Source organism: Paroedura picta, chromosome 4 (assembly GCF_049243985.1).
Source record: "Paroedura picta isolate Pp20150507F chromosome 4, Ppicta_v3.0, whole genome shotgun sequence".
NCBI classification, from domain to species: domain Eukaryota; kingdom Metazoa; phylum Chordata; class Lepidosauria; order Squamata; family Gekkonidae; genus Paroedura; species Paroedura picta.
The window spans coordinates 43,221,784-43,242,541 of record NC_135372.1 but is presented as its reverse complement, the minus strand read 5'-3'; the positions used below and the strand labels follow the sequence as shown (position 1 = coordinate 43,242,541).

The window sequence follows — 20,758 nt, the reverse complement described above, 5'->3', positions numbered from 1 at the left end:
TTATTTGGGGAGGGGGCACAGATCAACATGGCCATATCACCTGATAAATGTCCAACAAATTTTTTTTAAATGTAAAAAATTAATTAACTCCCACCCATTTGGGAGACCCAGGAACATCAAGAAACCCCGGGTTTCACAACCCCTGGTTGAATAAAATCAGAGTCCAGTAGCACCTTTAAGACCAACAAAGATTTATTCAAGGCGTGAGCTTTCGAGTTGAGAAAGCCTGGCCTAAAGTATCCATGATAAGTATCTGCCCAGCCACGGCTTAAAAGCCACCAGTGAGGGGGAGCTCACTACCTCCTTAGGCAGCTGGTTTCACTGCTGAATAACTCTGACTGTGGAAAAATTACAGCCTAAGTCTTCCAAGATAGCATTTTCAGAAATCCTAACTTTAAATATACACTGATGAATTGGCGATGACTGATCAGGAAAGAGATCTTTGGGTCATATTGGTTAATTGAAAAGGATGATTCAGTGGATGGCAGTGGTGAAAAAGGCTTCTGACCAACGTTATTGGGAAAGGGAGTGAAAAAAGCTAGAATTTGTATAGCTCTGCCTTTGTATAGCTCTGTGGTACAGGCAAATTTGGAATATTCTGGCCACTACCTCTAAAAGTGTACTGCAGCACTGCAGAAGGTTTAGAACAGGGGTAGTCAACCTGTGGTCCTCCAGATGTCAGTGGACTACAATTCCCATGAGCCCCTGCCAGTGTTTGCTGGCAGGGGACTCATGGGAATTGTAGTCCCTGTACATCTGGAGGACCACAGGTCGACTACCCCTGGTTTAGAAGACAGCAACCAAAATACTGAGGGGGTTGGAACGTCTTCTCTATAAAGATAGACTTCTCAGTTAAGGCACAAGATAACTAAGGGGGAACACAACTGAAATGTATTAAATTATTTATAGTGTGGAGGAAACTTCTCTGCTTTGCTGTGATACTAAAACTCAATGAGCAATAGATGAATATCAGACAAAAGGAAGTATTTCCTCACTGACAGAGGAACTGCGGATGCACTGCTGAAGATGTTCAGCTGGCTTTGAAAGGAAATTAGGCAAATTCACATAGAAGAGTTCTAGCTATGTTTATTAGCCATGATAACTAAACGTCCATGTTCAGAAGCAATAATTCTCTGAAAACCAGTATTTATTTATTTTGTTTTATTTCCCACCACTCCAGGAACTGGCTTGTGGCAGACAGTCCAAAAATTAAAAACTCCGATAAAACCCCATTAAAATATCGGACAAGACATAAAAATTACAACATATAAAATAAAAAGAAGAGATGGTAGTATAAACGCCTACCCATCTTCCCCATAACAGCAACAAACTAATAGGGGAAATGGTGAGAGGAGAGCCATAACCCTTGCCATAGATGCCCCTGGCATACCGCTGATCTGGGGAGAAACCTCAGTTTCCAAACTTTCCAGCAGTATCTGGCTGGCTACTGTGTAAAGGAAAATATCAGCCTAGACACACCACTGGTCTGCTCCAGCAGGGTCATTTTTTCTTATGACCTGGCAAATCTTTTATTTTAGGTATATCAGCTCAACTGGGATCTTATCATAAATGTGTAGAAAAGCAATGCTGCTGACTGAGTATATTCAACCCTTGGTTCACCAAAGTTCAGCACAGCAGGTTTCTTAAGAATGTAAGGAAGTATCATAATGAAAAAGATGCAGAATTGGCTTCCCTTTTTGTAACATTCCCAGAAATTGTTTGATATACTGAAAGTGCTGAACTTGCATATTTACCAACTTTCAAATGTGAGCTACTTTTTTTGTTGTTGCAGTAATTCAACATATGGCTAATTGGATATTGTTGGGGGGGGAAATAATATACCGAAATTTCTATTGCATCATATAACTATAAAAGCTTTTTAAAAATCCACCATATACCCCATTATAAAAATCCCACATGCACCATAAAATTCATTAAACAGACCAAATCAGATCAATCAAAAGTGGCAAGAACAGCAAGAGAATTTTCCTCCATCCTTGATCAATCCAGATCTTACTAAGAAATGGAAGCGGGTAGTTTTCAGCTGCTCCCAGCATGAACAGACGCATATTCCACATCCTGTTCCTACTGAATGGCCCTCCTGTAAGTACCAGGCAGAGCCAAGCACAATCATATTTCTGAATTGTGCTCAGAAATGTGTAGATAATCACTGTACATTTTAGAGGACAAGTATAACAGCCTCTGTCCTGAAGACTGACAACATGGTATGTGTTTTTTACCAGTTGAAGCTTCCAGACAGGCTTCATGGGCAGTCCTACATACAAAACCTATTAGACAGCCATCTTGGTGTAGCAGTTAGATGACTTCTAATCTGGTGAGCTGGGTTTGAATCTGCGCTCCCCCACATGCAGCCAGCTGGGTGACCTTGGGCTCCCCATGGCACTGATAAGGTTGTTCTGACCAAGCAGTAACATCAGGGCTCTCTCAGCCTCACCTATCTCACAGGGTGTCTGTTGTGGGGAGAGGAAAGGGAAGACGAATGGAAGCCGCTTTGAGACTCCTTTGGGTAGAGAAAAGCGGCATATAGGAACCAATTCTTCTTCTTCAAGTCTAACCTAGAAAACATAGTCCCGGTGGTAGTAGCCTTTGGTTCCTGTAGTAGGCTCAAATGGCTTTATATTCTGTTGTAGCTTCCTGAATAACATCCTGTGATTCTCAAAAGAGTTCAAGTATTAAATGAAGTGTGAATATTCTGCATTAGATTTGTGTGTGTGTGTGTGTTATTATTCCCTTCTGCTCCGTTTAGTATAAAATGCTTATTTTGGCTGCTGTCCAGCGGGTACTGCACACAGGAAAACCTGTGCCAAAACAATTCAAGTTGTACGCTAATTCCTGACAAAGGCTGGTCTGTTTTCCTTGTCTTTCACCAGTTCTGGCACCCCTCTACTCAATTATGTAGCATGTGGATTTCTGACCTCACGTGTTTTTTTTTAATTTCCATATTGTTCGTCCTTTTACTAGTACAGCAAAAAAGGAACAAAACCCAACCTTAACAGGTAGGAACTCAAAAGTTGAGCTGAACAATAAAAATAATGTAAAACTTGTTAATTATTGATTATAGTGCACAGTTAAAAACAGAATAAAAACATCTTAAAAACTATACCGAACTAACAACACATAGGACCAAACGCGTTTCGACCCTTCTGGGTCTTCCTCAGTGGTCAAAATTATAATAATACACTATATAGCACTCTCTATAATGTGTAGCTGAATGGTTGAGTGGGGACTGTAACTTATGGCTCCAACCAATATGAATAAATTATATCCTTTTTGGAGACCAATTCCTATGTTATGTCCCTAAAGTCACCACTCTTCGCTATCATTAAGTTCTATACTCAGAATGTATTCTCATGTGCGTCAGAAAAAGCTAGGGCATCAACAGCTTCTGCTAAAATACTTCCTTCCCCTTTTCTTAGTGCAGAAACTGTGTGTTTCTAGTCCAGGGTCCCCAATATGGTGTCCAGGGGGGCACTGTAACCACTGTCACGTTTCCCGATGCCCACCAAGTATTTTAGGAAGTGGGCAGGGCCAAGTAGGGATTTTGTCCAGCAAGGCTTCTGACTGGCTGGGAAATGTTGCTTTGGTGGCAACTGCCACCATGGCACAAAGATCTGCACTGTGTCACTGAAGTTAAGCTGAGGCAATTATTTTGCGGCTAACTCCGCCTCATGCAACAGCCATTTTGAAGCAGCCATTTTGTTGCTGTGCCCACCATGCCATTTTAGAATTCCACATGTGCCCATAGGGGTATCAAGGTCTCCACATCCTCCAGCACAAGGGAAATTCCATCCCGGCTCCATGCTCAGCACATTAATCTTGCCTCACACTTTTTCATCTGCACCCTGAAGAGCATGCCACGAAGGTCCCAACAAAATGAAAGCCTATACTTCCAAGCTGCTCACCCTTAGATTTGAATTCTGCCTGGCTCCCAGAAGATTTCCTCACCATTTCTCTTCTGTCCATTCAGAGATTTGTTTCAGCTGCCTCAGTGTACCTGTGATTAAGTCATACACTGTCATGCAGAATGCCACTCTTTTCTGATGGTTCAACTTAAGGACCAGGCCAGCTGAAGCTGCCCATCCCCTAGTCAGGACAGGGCAGGCTGCTTCGAACAAAGAGATGGTGCACCAAAGAAACATGCCTGCAGGCAAAAATCATTCCAGGTGAGCCAGCCACTGAACTTCCATGTGATCAACCAACACTCTAAGGCAATGGTTCTCAACCTGGGGGATCAGGACCCCTTTGGGGGATCGGACAATCCTTTTATACGGGTCGTGGCAGGGTGAACAGCTTGGCCAGGGAGGAGGGTGCCACCATTGTTGCCACTCCCCCTGCAGGCAGAAAAGAGCAATCATGAACAATGGATCTTCCTGGTCAGTTTCAGTTTAATTTCTGTGAAAGAACACTTGCATAATTTTATGGTTGGGGGTCACCACAACATGAGGAACTGTATTCAAGGGTTGCAGCCTTAGGAAGGTTGAGAACCACTGCCCTAAGGTATGCTTGCTCATCAGCCAGTCACTATCTGAAAACAAAAATGTTTGTTTGATGCCAAACACATGACCACACAATTTGTAACATGGAGTTTCACCTATTTTATCATGAAGTTCTGTGCTGGTCATCCAGTCCATACTTTCTGGCATAACAGCAGTTCTTAACTTTGTTGACATTCACGGTTTCACTGACGCATTTTCCAGCATCACAAATAAAAATAATAAGATGTGTACCATTAAAAAAGGAATCCCTGAAAACACAACTGCCAACTTCTCTCAAAAAATGTTGCTTAATCATCTTACAATATGCTATGGATACTCATTTTTCAGCTTGAAAAAAATAAATTTGCCATCTGTCTGTATAGGACAACTTATTAAACATCCAAATAGACACGATCTATTGTATTTATTGTTATCGCTTTCAAGAAAAATCCTTTATTATGGAACCCATGTTTTATGTAGTCCTTTTCCTATTGTCTTCCATTGTTGAGTGGATATATACCCGCATTCCATTTAATTATCCTACCTGTGCTTTACCAGAGACTGCAGTAAAACTAAGTAACTGGGGTTGCCTAGATCAGGGGTAGTCAACCTGTGGTCCTCCAGATGTCCATGGACTACAATTCCCATGAGCCCCTGCTAGCATATGCTGGCAAAGACTAATGGGAATTGTAGTCCATGAACATCTGGAGGACCACAGGTTGACTACCCCTGGCCTAGATCACATTGTAGACATTTACTATCATCTTTGTTTCAAGGGAAAAACAAGAACTTGGCATTTTCCTTCCTGAATCCCAAAGATATATTATTTATACTGTGGCAACATGACATAAGCAAGTGACCTTAACAAGAGAAGAAAAGTGACAGGGCAGGCAAGTGGCATATACTTCAACTTAAGCTTAGAGATGGAGACTGGGATTTAAGCAGGGGGTTCAAAGAAAATGGGCACAACTTTTGGTAAGGGAGAGCAAAATATTAAAGATTGGTGGAAGGAGGACAAAGTTTGCTTCCCATAGCACCTTTAAGACCATCAATATTTTATTCAAGATATAAGCTTTTGTCTGCAAGCGCATTTCTTCAGATATAATGAAAGAAAATTTCCTCAACCATACATATAGATCAGCCTTTCTCAATTTTTTTACCATTGAGAAACCCCTGAAACATTCTTCAGGCTTTGAAAAACCCCTGAAGTGGTGCGATTGTGCAGAATGTGGTTGGGAAGCATAGCTTTGTACAGGCCCACTTGGGCTCCTCCCTTTCCCACCCCGTCCAGACCCATCATTGGCAATCTTGGGAGGGGGGGAGATCGACATGACCATATATGGTCATATCACCCAATAAATCTTTGACAAATTTTAAAAATATATTGAAAATTAATTAACTCCCACCCATTCAGGAAACCCTTCCAGGGCTGTCAAGAAACCCCAGGGTTTCACAAAATCCTGGTTGAGGAAGCCTGATATAGAGGGGAGGAGGGTTCAATAGCCAGGAAGGTTTAGCTAAAGTTCAGATGGATTCAATGGCCTTAGATCAGTGTCTGGCTCTCTCGTTTTTCTGTTTTTGATCAGTGACATGGAAATTGCAATGACTTTCCTCACAGGAGTGTTATGAGAACAAAGACAAAGGCTTTACTACTCTCTGTAGATCTTATGTCAGATAATTAGCCATAGGAAGACTAAGTTAATGGGGGGGGGGTTCCCTACTTGCAGCAAAGTTTGACCAAAGACAACAGAAAAAAGGTTTATTGGTACGTCAGGCATCACTCAGAGCTTCCGTTCACTGTGACTCAGCTTTGACATCACTTTGAAGTGGTATTTGTGGCTTTGTTTGTACAAGAGGTGATAGTTTTGATTGAAACATATAACAGAAGCAAAGCCTGCGTTATTTCCAATAGCCAGCATTAAATCTTTGCATGTCCTTAAAGGAAATTCTCATATGGATGGAACAGGAAAGTGTATTAAATTTTTATTTTTTAAGCAGTATCATTTTTACTGTGGAGCATTACTAAAATATTTGGCACCTTTTCAGTGATAGCATTCTGGAGCCATGATGAGATTTATTTAGGTTTCTACTCCAATCAAAGCCACAGGCTAAAATTAAGAGGCCATAAAACATCACTTAGCACACAAAATTCAAACATTCAGACATAGAATTCTTAGAATGCAGCTACATCTTAGCTTAGATCTTGCATAAAATTTGTGTTGATATAAAGGATTCACTTCAAAGGAGAAGAATTTCCATCCCTTTTTTTCTCCTTCCAAAAGTATCCCTTGGAACTCACAGGAACAGGATTGGGGGAGTTGGAAGTTTACAACAGAAGATGGGAATTATGAAACTCACCCCTCCTTTCACATTTTCCATTGAACCCATCTCTTTTTCTGTATAGGATGGTAGCAAGCCCTTAAAACATGGTTGGTGAAAACACATCTCCCCATACTCAGAGGTACAATGAGTAATGCAGTATTTGTCCTTACATTATTAGAGTGGATCAGATGCTAATTTGAAGTATATATTACCATATTGTTAAAATTAGACTTTTATGTTACTTCAAAAATGCATTGAGGATAGTCTTTCCAGTATACTTTGAGGGAAAGGAGGATGGTTTTTAAATGCAGTATAGTTCCCAATGATGCATCCTTTTATTTATTTGTTTGTTTATCTGTTTGTTTATTTGTATTTATATACCACCCTCCTTTAGGGCTCAGGGCAGTTTATAAGGAACGTGAACTGCATTATACAGTACAATATCACCTAGTAACAATGTCACTAACAATGTGGTAGCTTCAACCAGTACCTAACTTTTGATTAGCTAAAGCATGCTTTTTCATTTAGAGCAGTGGTCCCCAACCTTTTTATCACCGGGGACCACTCAACACCGGGGACCACTCACCAGGGACCATTCAACGCCTTTTACTGAGGCCCAGTGGGGGGGGTAGTTTACTCCTCTACTCTCAACCACTGCCCTAGCACTCTCTGATCGCTATGGTAATGTTTAAACATCCCTTCAAAATAAGATACAGACACGCCACAACAATGAAGTGTGTTGTAAAGGGCTGGGGGGGGGATGAAGTAAAGGGCAGGGGGGGATGAGAAGGCGTCCTTCAAGGCCCACCTCCAATTAGTCGAAGGACCACATGTGGTCCGCGGCCCACAGGTTGGGGATCGCTAATTTAGAGTACAACCATATGATACCCTTATTGGCATAAAACTAGTGAGGGGCAGATACATTCAAAGTGGGTGAATAATAAAAATATTGATTTAAAATAACCTGGATCTAGGACGATATACAACCACTAAAAAATTCATCCACACAGAGTTTGGTCTCTGCACATCATTTTATACGTGTTGGGTGGGGGGATGTTAACTGGGGCCAGGCTGAGAGCTGTGCAAAAGGATTCCAGTCAGCCTTGTGTTTGAAGCTGGAAGGAGTGGGGGGGGTCATAACCCGATTCCCCCCCTCCCAAAATAAATCAGGCATCTCAGAGGCTCTTACATCAGTGACTGTATACAGCTATCAGCTATCAGGCTCTGTGTATCAGGAGCAGAGGCCTGGTACAGTATACTTGGAAATGAACAAGAATAAAAACTTCAGCCAATGCTTAAGTGCCAACCTTGGACATCCTGATTGCTTCTTGCCCTAAGTGATAGATAGATAAATTGATAGATAAATTTATTACAGTACTAGACCAGTAGTCAAATTAAAAAATACATAAAAACAACTGGCATTAACAAGATAAAAGAATCATTGATAACTAAAATATTATAAAATTTAAAAACATTTCAGCTATAAGAATCATTCTGATTTTAAAACTCACAAGCATTATCTCAAGCAATTGAGCCTATCTCTACCTAAATTGCTCCGAATCCAACCAGCTCTTCCTTGTGTTGATAGCTCTCCAAGCAAATCTGGCCACAACAGAAGTTATTTCTGTGCTTTTATGTTATATTGTAAGAGAGTAAATGATCTCCTATGTTCTGGGAAAACAAGATTAGATAAATAAAGTAATGGCCACAAATTATTAAGTGGAGGCATTGGAAAAAGTGGCTTTTTACTTGATTGAAATCCTGTTGGTGATGGATATCTAGGATTCTTTGCTTTATCATTTCCTTTGCTCGGTTGAAACCCAGAGACAGTATTAACTGTTTGGATAGACCATATGAGCAACGTTTTTTCTCAAGAGTGGATATCCGCGGCACAACCGATGATTCAGACATCATTAGGATAGCTTCAACCATTGTAACATAACAAGGGTAACAGCAGAACGTTTTGTCGCAGTAACATTACGGTTGCACCCCCATAGAATTAGTGTATCTGAATGGGACGGGTTCTGGTAGCCCAGTGGTGTTGTCATTGGCTTAAACCAAATGCCTGGTGGAAGAACTCCATTTTTTAGGCCCTGAGTAACTCCAACAGGGCCTGGATCTCTTCTGGGAGCTCATTCCACCAGTTGGGGGGGTCAAGACAGAGAATGACCAGGCCCTAGTTGAGGCCAAATGTGCATTTTGGGGCCAAGAATCATTAGCCAGTTGGCGTTAGCCAAGTGTAGTATTCTTTGGGGCATATAGGCAGAGAGGTGGTCTCTCAGGTACACTGGACCCCAACTGTGTGTGGCTTTAAAGGCAATTACCAGGAATCATAGAGTTGGATAGGATCTCCAGGGTCATCTAATCCAACCAGTTGAGAAACTGCTGAAACATTCCTCAAGCTTTAAGAAACCCCAGATGATGCAGAATATGGTTGGGAAGCATAGCTGTGTACATGCCCACCCGGAGCCCGTCCCCTTTCCACCCCCTTCCAGACCTATAACTGGCCATTTTTGGAGGAGAGGGTCATCATGACCATATATGATCATATCCTCTGATAAATATTTAACAAATTTTAATATCAAAAATTAATCAATTCCCATCCATTCGATAAACCCTCCCAGTGTCATCAAGAAACCACAGGGTTTCATAAAACCCTGGTTGAGAAAGTCTGGTTTATGAACACACAACTAGAAGAGCAGGAATACATCAAACACATTTTGTATTATAAAATATCTATGGAAGAGGGAGTCAAAGGTATCAGGTTCCTATTGACAAAACTACTCTTGATGGCCAACAAAGAAGAAAAACAACATTCTAAGTACACTGGTGAGCCTCTTGTGATGCAAAGTGGTAAGGCAGCAGACATGCAGTCTGAAAGCTCTGCCCATGAGGCTGGGAGTTCAATCCCAGCAGCCAGCTCAAGGTTGACTCAGCCTTCCATCCTTCCAAGGTCGGTAAAATGAGTACCCAGCTTGCTGTGGAGTAAGCGGTAATGACTGGGGAAGGCACTGGCAAACCACCTTGTATTGAGTCTGCCAAGAAAATGCTAGAGGGCGTCACCCCAAGGGTCAGACATGACCCGGTGCTTGCACAGGGGATACCTTTACCTTTATGTACACTGGTAAGGCCTCTATGCCCAACTGATCATTGTGGTCTAATCATGTGCTTATAGCTCTTTCCTCACAGTTTGGAAACAAAACATCCATGAGCTAATTGCTCTTTTGTTCAGAGTTGAGGCGTATAGGCTATGTTCATAAAGGAAGAATGAACACATGGAAACTCAGGAAGAAGGCATCTGGCACAACGTCATTCCTTGTCACCAGATAGAGAATATACATTCCCATACTTTACTTATTAAAACATTTATAGCCTGCCTTTCCTCATGAGTCAAAGTGGTTATGGCAATAATGAAAAAGAGATCTGGGGTTGGCTACGTTTATTTTTGTTTCAACTGAAAACGAAAAACAAAATAAAATAGCAAACCCCAACTTTCTCCTTCTTCTCTCCTTTAAAAGAGGCCTGCTGTCCAACTCCAAAAGCCCTGGCAAATAAACAGGCCTTACAGCACTTCCTGAAGATCTCCAGGGAGATTCCCCCTGCCACCACTTCTTCAAGGAGCCTGTTATGCAGAACAAGAGCTCTGAAAAGGCCTGGGTTTTGGTCAATGCCAGATGCGCCACGAGAGGGGGTGGGATAGCCAAGAGTTTGCTGCCTGATTACCATAGTTGGTACTCAAGAACATATCAAAAGAGACAGTCCTGAGACCCACATATCTGAAGGACTCAAGCTGCGAAGGGCTTTAAAGTCTTTGGGAAAAGATGGACTAAAAATCCTAATCAACAAATAAAGGTCATAGCCAGCACCTTGACTTGAACTCAAAATAGATTGATATCCAAAATAGCTATTTCAAAACTGGTTACTCAATAGTCGGGATGCAGAGCATGCAGCAGTAATCCCACAGTGATGTTACAAAAGCATACATATACATGGCCAGATCAGCCAAGCCTAGGTAACAAGAGAGTTGGTGGATGAGATGCAGCTCATAGAAGTTGCTCCTGGCCACCATGCCAACCAGCAAGTCAGTGTAGCCCCAAACTCTTTACCTGCTCAGAAAAAGCCAATGTAACTCCATCTGGGATAAGTGGATCCCATCCCTCTAGAAAAGCAGACTTAACCAATCTTGTTTGGATTCAGCTTCAGCTTGTGCTGCCTTAACCACCTGTCCAAACCTAAAAGTACCAGCTTAGGACCAAACAGACTGAGTACAAAAGAGGGCTGGCTGAATGGAATATTCCAAACTAGAAAAAGTCAACCAACTGGCTGGTATATAAATGTAGTCTTTTTGGTTATAATTCTTCCAATTTATTTTGTAGATATTGCTTTCATATCTATGATGTGCAAACCTCCCACTTTTCCTGGCTGAGATTGGGGGGGGGGGGAAACACAGTTGAGTTGAATACCTGGTAGATCTCAATAGATGGCCAGTGGGCTACATTTAACTTGATGGGTCACAAGTTGTGTTGGGTGGTTTTAAGCTTTTTTGGAAAGACAAACAACAGTTATCTTAAAAGCACCCTGGGGAATGCAGCCTAACCAGCATAAGTGACTCACACATCCACAACTGATGACTACAAGGCATGATGAACCAATAACCACTGAAGGGAGTCTATATGAAACTTGGATTTCTCACCTTTTGCTGGACAGAGTATATTGCACAATCCAGTGGTTCACAGAGGACTTAAAAGCTTTCCTCCAATGCATCAATAGTTGGTCACACACACACCATTGGAGTTCTTCCTTGTTCTTAATTTTCTGCTGATGAAGTGAGGACACTAGGTAGGAAAACAGGGGGACAGAGACCTAGGTCTTTAACTATTGGGCAGGAGGAAGAATCCTGTTTGTCAAGCTGCACTTATAACATTCCATCTTCTTTGTGTCTACAAAAGATGCCAAGAGCCCATCCTTCCTTGCCTTTGGTCACTCTAGAAATTTGTGACTAATCCAAACAGGTTTACAGGACCTTTATTAAAGTATAAATTAGTTTTTATGCTAGGGAGAGTGTCTTGAATAGCAGCTGCCACCACCACATGGCACATGACAAATAATTTTTGAAACAGAGGGTACTTTCATAATCAGCATATGTTATGGTATCGCTGAGGGAGCAGGCAAGATTTTGGTTCTCATGCCAAACAGCTGTAGCATCTACCTCATTTAATTAATTCCCAAAAAGGAGAGAGATGGGGGTTATATTCAGCCAACCCCACAGGGAGCACACGGAGTTTGAGCAGCACAGACAATATCCAAAATATGCTCTAGCAACCCACTGCTCATTCTACTCAACAAAGAGATTAGGTTCTTTGGGCAAGAGACCCAGATGTACTTCATTACCAGGGATGGCCTATCCCAATATAAAGGTAAAGGTATCCCCTGTGCAAGCACCGGGTCATGTCTGACCCTTGGGGTGACGCCCTCTAGCGTTTTCATGGCAGACTCAATTCGGGGTGGTTTGCCAGTGCCTTCCCCAGTCATTACCGTTTACTCCCCAGCAAGCTGGGTACTCATTTTACCGACCTCAGAAGGATGGAAGGCTGAGTCAACCTTGAGCCAGCTGCTGGGATTGAACTCCCAGCCTCATGGGCAGAGATTTCAGACTGCGTGTCTGCTGCCTTACTGCTCTGCGCCACAAGAGTCTCTATCCCAATATATACAACATAGTATTTAAGCAATCCAAGTCACACATCATAATGGGCTTTGTGCAAATCCAAATAACTCTTTAGGTCCCAGGCCTTTCTTCCGAAGCCACATATTCTGATAAGTAAGCATATTCATGTCACATCATTCTCAATTCAGGAAAATTCTCAAAATGCAGAATTCATATCTGAAATAGGCCTATTTTCTGTGTCAGACTTTCTATTAATACCAACCTTGTAAACCAGAAGGCAGAAGGTAAATTGCATGGATCTATTTTCTTAAAATCACAACCAGAAATGCTAGGAAACACATACCCCAAATATCAGGAAAACACCCCATTACAATCATCTCTCTAAACTGAAGATTGTTCAGCAAACCATTTATTTTTTAAAAAAATCAACAGTGCTGAATTAGATTTAGAAAAGGATTATTTGTTTTTTAAAAATGTTTGTAATTTTTGCCTTCAATGCTTCATCTAAATCTCAGGTTGCTCAGAAACCTTCTACATGGAAAGTTTAGCAGAATTTCAAAATAATGACAAGGGATTTCCCCAACCTTCCAGACAGATTAGTTTTGACCTCAACATTGATTCATTATTACACTGTGTAGGATAAAGGTTATTCAGGAGCCCAGCAAAACTGGATGACACATACAGGCAACCTCTGCTCATCTAACATATATGAATATCTTCCGGCCACCTCGTCTCCTCAGTCATACTGCGTCACTAAAGGCTGGATAACAATGCTGGATTAAGGTCATCACCTTTTGGTCTGGCAGGGCTGTCTAACCCTTCTACTATTTCATGTGTTAAAGTGATACAAGCAGGATGCAGCATTGTGATCACACTTGCCCCACTGACATGGCTGTACCTGGAAGTGACAATACTTAGCTCTAGGAATCACCTGAAACTCTAAAATAAAACCATAGTGTCCAATTATTCCTTGAGCTACCAACAGTCACTTCCGGGTTACACTCAGCACTAATGTATGAGTACAGGAGCAGAGATGGGTGACATTAGTGATTGGTAGGAGGCCTCCCACCATAGCACGAGGCCTGGTAACCCCAGGTTTTATAGGCACATCTTTAAAATGTTTTATTGGCTTGTTGGTAGTGTTTTGTTGTGAGCTAACTTCAGCAGGTTCTGGAAAGGCAATGTAAAAATCCACTGAACAAACAAACTTATAATTCTTATTATGAGTACATTTCTGAAAATATTAGCTATCTTTTGAGATTATCATGAGCAGGTGACAGCTCTATATTGGAATAAGGGAAGGCTACACAAATAGCAAAAGTGTAGCCCCTGACTGAACCATAATTGTCCCCATTTCCTGAGGTCAGATTCTGAGATAAGGTAATGCCTTCTAGTAATAGCAATCAGAGGTTGTGAAGGGGACAAGGATATAATATGCCCGATATCTCCCCTGAGGTAAATAAGAACGTCATATTTCCCACAAAAGTTACTAAACTGGATTAGCGCCTCAATAATATACCCCCAACTAGCTCTCTCTCCTACCCTGATACAAAAAACAATACATTAAAAATGTCCATTTTTATACCTTAGAGAAGTACACATTCACATGACAGCAGTACCCATACAGCAGCATCCAGAGAAAACAGATGAACTTCTTGGCCAGCGTGGTGCAGTGATTGAAAGCAACAGCTTCTAATCTAGCAAACTGGGTTTGATTCCCCACTCCTGACAGCTGGGTGACCTTAGGCTAGTTACAGTCCTGATTGAGCTGTTCACACAGAGCTGCCTCTCAGAGCTCTCTCAGCCCCAGCTATCTCACAGGCTGTCTGTTGTGGGGAGAGGAAAGGAAAGGCAATTGTAAGCCACTTTGAGACTCCTTCAGGTAGTAATAAGTGGGATATAAAACCAACTCTTCTTATTGCAGTGACTGCAGCACAGGGCCCACAATCACTACAGCAGACACCAATATGTGTCCTGTTGCTCACTGGCTTTTCCCTTAGCAAATCCTGGCTTTTCCTGTAGTTCATTGTTCCTTCAGAAGAGCCAGGAGGCATCACTTTTATTTACATAGAAATCACCTAGTTGGAAACAGCTGCTTAGCTTGGAATCTCTTAACATTTTTTTGATCCTGTCAATATTTTGTAACTTATCCCGGCCCACCCAGCAGCCATTTTGTGACTAGTCCCTCCCTCCCAACCTTGGCAGCCATTTTGTTGTAGCGCCCTATAATGACCACAAGTTCAACACAATTGGGGACCACTACATCAGCATGACATGCTAGGCTGTACAGTGTAGTAGAGCATTGAAAAAAACCTGGACTGCTGGAATAGCTTCCTTTTTTAACACTCTGAGGGAAATGTATGTATAATACATACATATATACACAAGGGCTTCCCGTTCTAGAAGGAGAAATATCCAGAGATATAGGGGGTGGAGCCTGACGGGGGTAGGTTTGGGAAGGAGACGAATCTCAGCAGGGTATAACACCATAGAGTCCATCCTCCAAAGTGGCCATTTTCTCCTGGGAAAATGGTTTTGGTCATCTGGAGATCTCCAGGTTCTACCTGGAGGGTGGGAAGCCTAACACACACACACACACATGAATGTGTAGCTAAATTCCAGTTAGGAAAACAGTGAGGTAAGATGATAAGCAAAAGCTGCTTGCTTTGCATAGCCATAACATTTACAAATGCTGAACAAGGGACCTGCAAGAAGCTACAGCACAGTAATATGGACTGTTTGCAATGGCTCTTCTGCTTTATCGTCACAAATGTTATAAAGGTTATTTTTCAGATCCTAACAAAGTGTGTGTTCAGATGTCATTTTCGGATTAAAGGCCTCCTCCCTAGATCAGTGTTTGCTTCAGAGAATTACCTAGTGAAAGACACATGTCATGATTAACTGAGGGTGCTGCTGCTCGCTTATCAGAACAAATCTTTACCAAAATGATTTCAGTGCCGAGACAGATTCTCAACATCCCAATAGTTAACATTTCTAAATCAGTCATTGGGGCCCTATTTTCTGTCTCTTCAGGCAGTGCCTGGATTTCTCCCAGACCACCGAGATCAGTCCCCCAAGGGAAACGGCAATTTGGAAGGCAGACTCTGTGGAACTTCATCCCCTCCTGAAAACTCCATCCTCCCCAAGTAGATCTGCAAGTCTCTAGGAATTTGTTAAGCTGGGGTAGGCAACTGGTTGCAATACTACTTCCAGTACAGAAGGTCACAAAATCTTAGACGCCAAAATGGCTTGGACCATCTTTGGAATTTATTGCTAAGGAATATATGTATCCGGGGGGGGGGGGGGGGGCTGGAAATCCAACTATCAGAAATGGAAAATACTCCATAATACATAGGGTTGTCAGGTATGGGTTGAGAAATACCTGGAGACATTGGGGGTGGAGCAAGGAGTGGGTGGGATTTGGGGCAGGGAGGGACCTCAGTGGAGTAGAATGCTATGGAGTCCACCCTCCAAAGCAGCCGTTTTCTCCAGGGGAATAGATCCCTTTAGTCTGGAAATGACATGTAATTCCAAGAGAACCCCAGATCCTACCTGGGGACTGGCATCCCTATCCTATGCACATTTCTTTGGGAATAACTTCTGGCCTGTAAGTACTACTATTAGTATATATTTTATACCCAGTAAATTTAATTTACCACCAAACTAGAAGAAGATTGTCTTTCAGAATGTGTGAGTAATCAGCGCCAATTGGACTTGAGCAATGCTCCAACCATTTTGGCCCCAGATAAAACAAGGTATGTTCTGGCCCTTGCCAGATGAACGAAGAAGGGCTAGATTATCGGTTATGCCCTCAGCTCTAGTAGAGGGCCATTCTTAGAATATCCCCCAGTCACTGAGACAGTGTTTCTGTGGGAACAGCCAAATTTGAACCAGAGAACATATACTGTTCCACTGCCCTGGCTATGCAGACATTCAAGACTAATTGAGCGATTCACGACTCAAAAGGTTTCCAGGATGTCCAGATGCAGATTGAGCAAAGAGGTAGCAATTCATCTTGCCAAGTTTTGCACCACTGCCATAAAAATACAAGTTTTGAAGAAAGATAATTTTAAGTTTTAACTTTTATTTTTAGGATTTGTCTTAATTGTATTATACCTAATGACCATACTGTTTTGGTCCCTTAGGATTTTGTTTATATAACTTGGTCTGAATGAGAATACAGCTCTTATAGGGCTCCCAGCTCAATATTTACAAAGAAAGGCCCTTACTAGAAGCAGTACAAAATCTAAGTTCCTAAGAATGATCTTTGGAGTCCTGTGCTGTAATTTGAACACCCTTCTCAGAAGCTGGGCAGATCTTCCTGGACACACGTATGTGATTACTCATATCTACTTCCTGGCTTAAACTCAATCTGGTAGGCCTAGCACCCTCGATCTTACTCACAGCCATCGCGCCACCTGGCAAAGAAAATTGAGGGGCAACTCCAGACATATCCAGTTATTTGGCAGCATGTCAAATGTTTTCAACCAGCACGTTATCTTTGATCCCTTGAGATCTCCAAATACCGGAGAATCTTTACCTTAGAACACTTTAATGTTCTACCTTCAGCTCTCCTGGGAGGCAGATACCATCATGGCCCACTCCCTCAATGGCTTTGTCCATACCCTGTAGGGAAATGTTCTGTGGCAATGCCCATTCTATAATGACATCCAACATCTGTATATTGCTCCAATTCTGTGAATGTTATGGGAAGATATGAACAACTTTATGGCTGTCTCCTCCTTGCAGGAAATAAGTAATAAAGTTGCCAAACTCTGCCTACAGGCATGTAGGATACGCGAGTGGCTGGCTGAGTCCCAGTAACTTGGCCTGTTTGTTGGACGAGAGTATTCTCTCTATTTGCCCTCCCCTCTTAATCCATGATCACTGTTTTGTGCTTGGTGCACTGCATGTGTTCTCTTTTTAAATTATTGCTGACTCTCTGGAATCAACCAAACTACCCGAACGGGTCTCAAAGCGGCTTACAATTGCCTTTCCTTCCTCTCCCCACAACAGGCTCCCTGAAAGTTAGGTTAGGCTGAGAGAGCTCTGCGAGAAACTGCTCTGACAACAGATCTAACAGAACTGTGACTGGCCCAAACTCACCCAGCTTGCTGTATGTGGAGGAAAAGGGAATCAAACCCAGCTTACCAAACTAGAAGCGGCCGCTCTTAACCCCTACAGCAAGCTGGCTCTGCTGCCTTGAAGATTCATTCAAATGTCTAATTCACATCTGAATGCTTATTATCATTCAGGTGCTGCTTTGAACTGGAGGATACATCTTAATAGCTGCATAGCCATGGAACAAAACCCTGCATGCCTACCAAGGCAATAAGAGGCCTGTGAGCACAAGCTGAAAGATTGCATTCTTTCTGAAACAGCTTCACCAGCCAAGTAAAAGTAATTAAACTGAAGTGTCACATTTCTTTAATATTAAAAGCTATAATATTGCATATGGTGGCATGGCACACAGAGCACATAGTAAAGGACCTCTTTTGGTCAATGGTAATTGTAAATGTGGTTCTCTTCAAGCTGCCAAATGAGTACCAATATGTTAAACCCTGACACAAGGCAAACGTAAGAAGTTTCCCTCTGAATTGTTCAATTCTATGTAGCTAAACCTAAACTGATGAGGGCTGTACAAGAAGTAGGGCTATACAAAAAAGAGGGAAAGGCAGTGGAAAAACCAAAGACAAAGGTTAGCACTGTTGGAGTAGGCAATGTCTGGTGTACAAAGTTAAGAGGAAGAAGAAGACCCTGAAGGGGGCAGCAAGAAGACTAGATAGAACAGGGAGTTCAGGACCTTTCTATCTTTTGTCTGTCCCTAGACTGATACTCTCAGGGTAATTTCCTCTTTCTTCACGGAAGCTTCTCACTCATTCTCTCCTTGAACCAGAGCAGTCTTCCACAACCCTTGGGACATGAAGCCCTTGGTACCGGGCTGCAGCGGGGGGGGAGCGGGGGGGGGCTCCTGGGCCTCGGGGCAGCGAGCACCACGCTGTGGGGAGGAGGCACGGGCGCCGGCAGGAGCAAATGTGCAGGCCCGGAGCTGCCGCACCTGCGCATTTGCACCCACCAGTGCACTGGCACCCTGCCCCCCCCCGGTCCCAGGACCTCCCTCTCCCCACCCCATCCCCAGCCCAAAAAAGGTTGGGGACCACTGAGCTAGAGGATGTAAGTAGCACTTATCCTATCAGAAATGCCCTTCCATAAATACACTTTTTCCTCCTTTAACCTAATGGTAGCGTGTGCATATCAATGACTTATCTGTTCTGCTAACAGGCACTGCTTTCCCAAGAATGGTATATAAAGGATAAACTTTAAATGCAAAATGCTCATCAAGATATAGTTATATAGTCAAGGATGTCACTAGGATCTACATCAGTGGTTCTCAACCTAGGCGTCAGGGGCTTTGGGGGTCGAATGACCCTCTCACAGGGGTTGCGGCAGGGTGAGCAGCTTGGCGGGGCGGGGCAGGGGGCGCCACTACTGTTGCCGCTCCCTCCTGCAGAAATGTCAACCCCCCACCACACACTTACCTTGTCAATGGCCCGTTTTAAAAATCCCCCAGGTTTAGAAGCCTGCACTCCTCTTAATTAGCGTTTAAAGATAAATGTATGACTTCATTGAGCTAAGAAATGATAGAGTAGTCCACTGGGAAAGAAGATTTTTAGATATGCTGCAAAAGAGGACGGCTCTGTTTAAACTAGCAATTGTAGCCTGGGGCGATCATTAAACAGTCAGTTACTAATGCTTAAAGCAGCTATGGCGTCCGCCTTGCTTAGATGAATATTTGGCAACTTCTTTTTTGCCAGTCAGAGATGGCAGTATACAAGGCACGTGAACACAACATGTAAACTTGCTTTTATCCGTTCTACCCCCCGCCCTTTAAGTGGTAAAAATAGTAGCTACTGGATACAAGGAACATTGTGCTGCATTTGTTAAGGAATACCCTTTCTCCAGTGGTCACAGGGTACCCCAAAGAATGACAGGATCAGGAAAAGTCAATTCTATTCTCATTCTTTCTAATTGTAGGAAGTTAGAATCATAGAGTTGCGACATCCCTCCAAGGTCATCTAGTCTAACCCCCTGCAGAATGCAGGAAATGGCCACAAGAGTCAAGTAGGCATGTGGCGTGGAAGCCAGGAGGGTGGCAGCCCAAAAAAAGTTTGGGAACTACTGATTTGAACTGCAGCTTCCAAATCAATTAGAAAAATTACTGTATTCTAGTGCTCTTAAAATTCAGGATATGAACACTACAGGAGATGAAACCCTCCATCAACTCTTAACACATTTACAAAAGCAGTATTCATTGCAGCCATGAATCCTGTGTAATATTTAGAGAGTGAAGAACCACTTACATAAAATGTTAGTTGCGGTGGAACTGCCTAAAAGCTGCATCCCAGTCTTTCCTTGTAACCTCTTATATAGTAACCCACTGCTGTTCTGTTTTATAATGACTGGTCTCACTGGAGCCTGATAGGGAATTTCATGGCAGAATGCCAATGAACATCAATATGAATTTTTCCAGAAATTCTGGAAGAGAGTTCCAAGTTATGTCCAGGTTTTAGATCGACTCAGACAAGAAAGGATGGAGTTTGATGCTTTATTAAATAACAGCCCTTAACATACACTGCTGGATCTGTATGCAAAAGTTCTGCAAACACTTGTCTTATTTGCATCAATTTTAATACAGTGTAGTTAAACAGTGGACCTAAATACACTGACATTTGCAAAGCTTTGGATCCCAGCAAGGTAAAGGACGGCAGAAAACCACTCCTCAAGCTGGAATCTTCTTACTGGCTTTAATCAGTAGAACTACTTTTATCCAAATTAAAGTTATGTCTCTAAAGCAGTGGTCCCCAACCACCGGGCCACGGCCTGGAAGGCCTCGGCACTGGGCCGCAGCTCCCTCTCCCTGCCCCCCCCAAGAAACTCGCCAGGCTGCTAAAGTGGCTGATTAGCTTGCGACCCGGCAAGCTTCTTTCTGCGGGGTGGGGGAGGGAACCACGGCCGCCGCACGCCAGCGATGCAAACGCGCATGTGCAGCAGTTGTGCGCTTGTGCTCATGCACGAAACTGCCGTGAATCCGCGTTTGCGGCCCCACCAGGAGCGCAAACATGCATGCGTGGCAGGTCCACGCATGCGTACATGTGTGAAACTCCCACACATGCGCATTTGCGGTCCCACGAGGCACAAATGCACATGCATGGACCTGCTGTTCATGCGTATTTGCGCAGGAGCTGCTATGCATGCGCGGTGCCCGGATCACCCT

General features: G+C 42.9%; 1 protein-coding gene across 2 annotated transcripts in view; it reads right to left on the bottom strand.

Annotated features, from left to right (window-relative positions):
* The window catches only part of PLA2G4A (phospholipase A2 group IVA), a 108,274-nt gene that overhangs the window by 80,587 nt on the left and 6,929 nt on the right, over nucleotides 1–20,758 (bottom strand). The gene's annotated exons all lie outside the window — the stretch shown is intronic.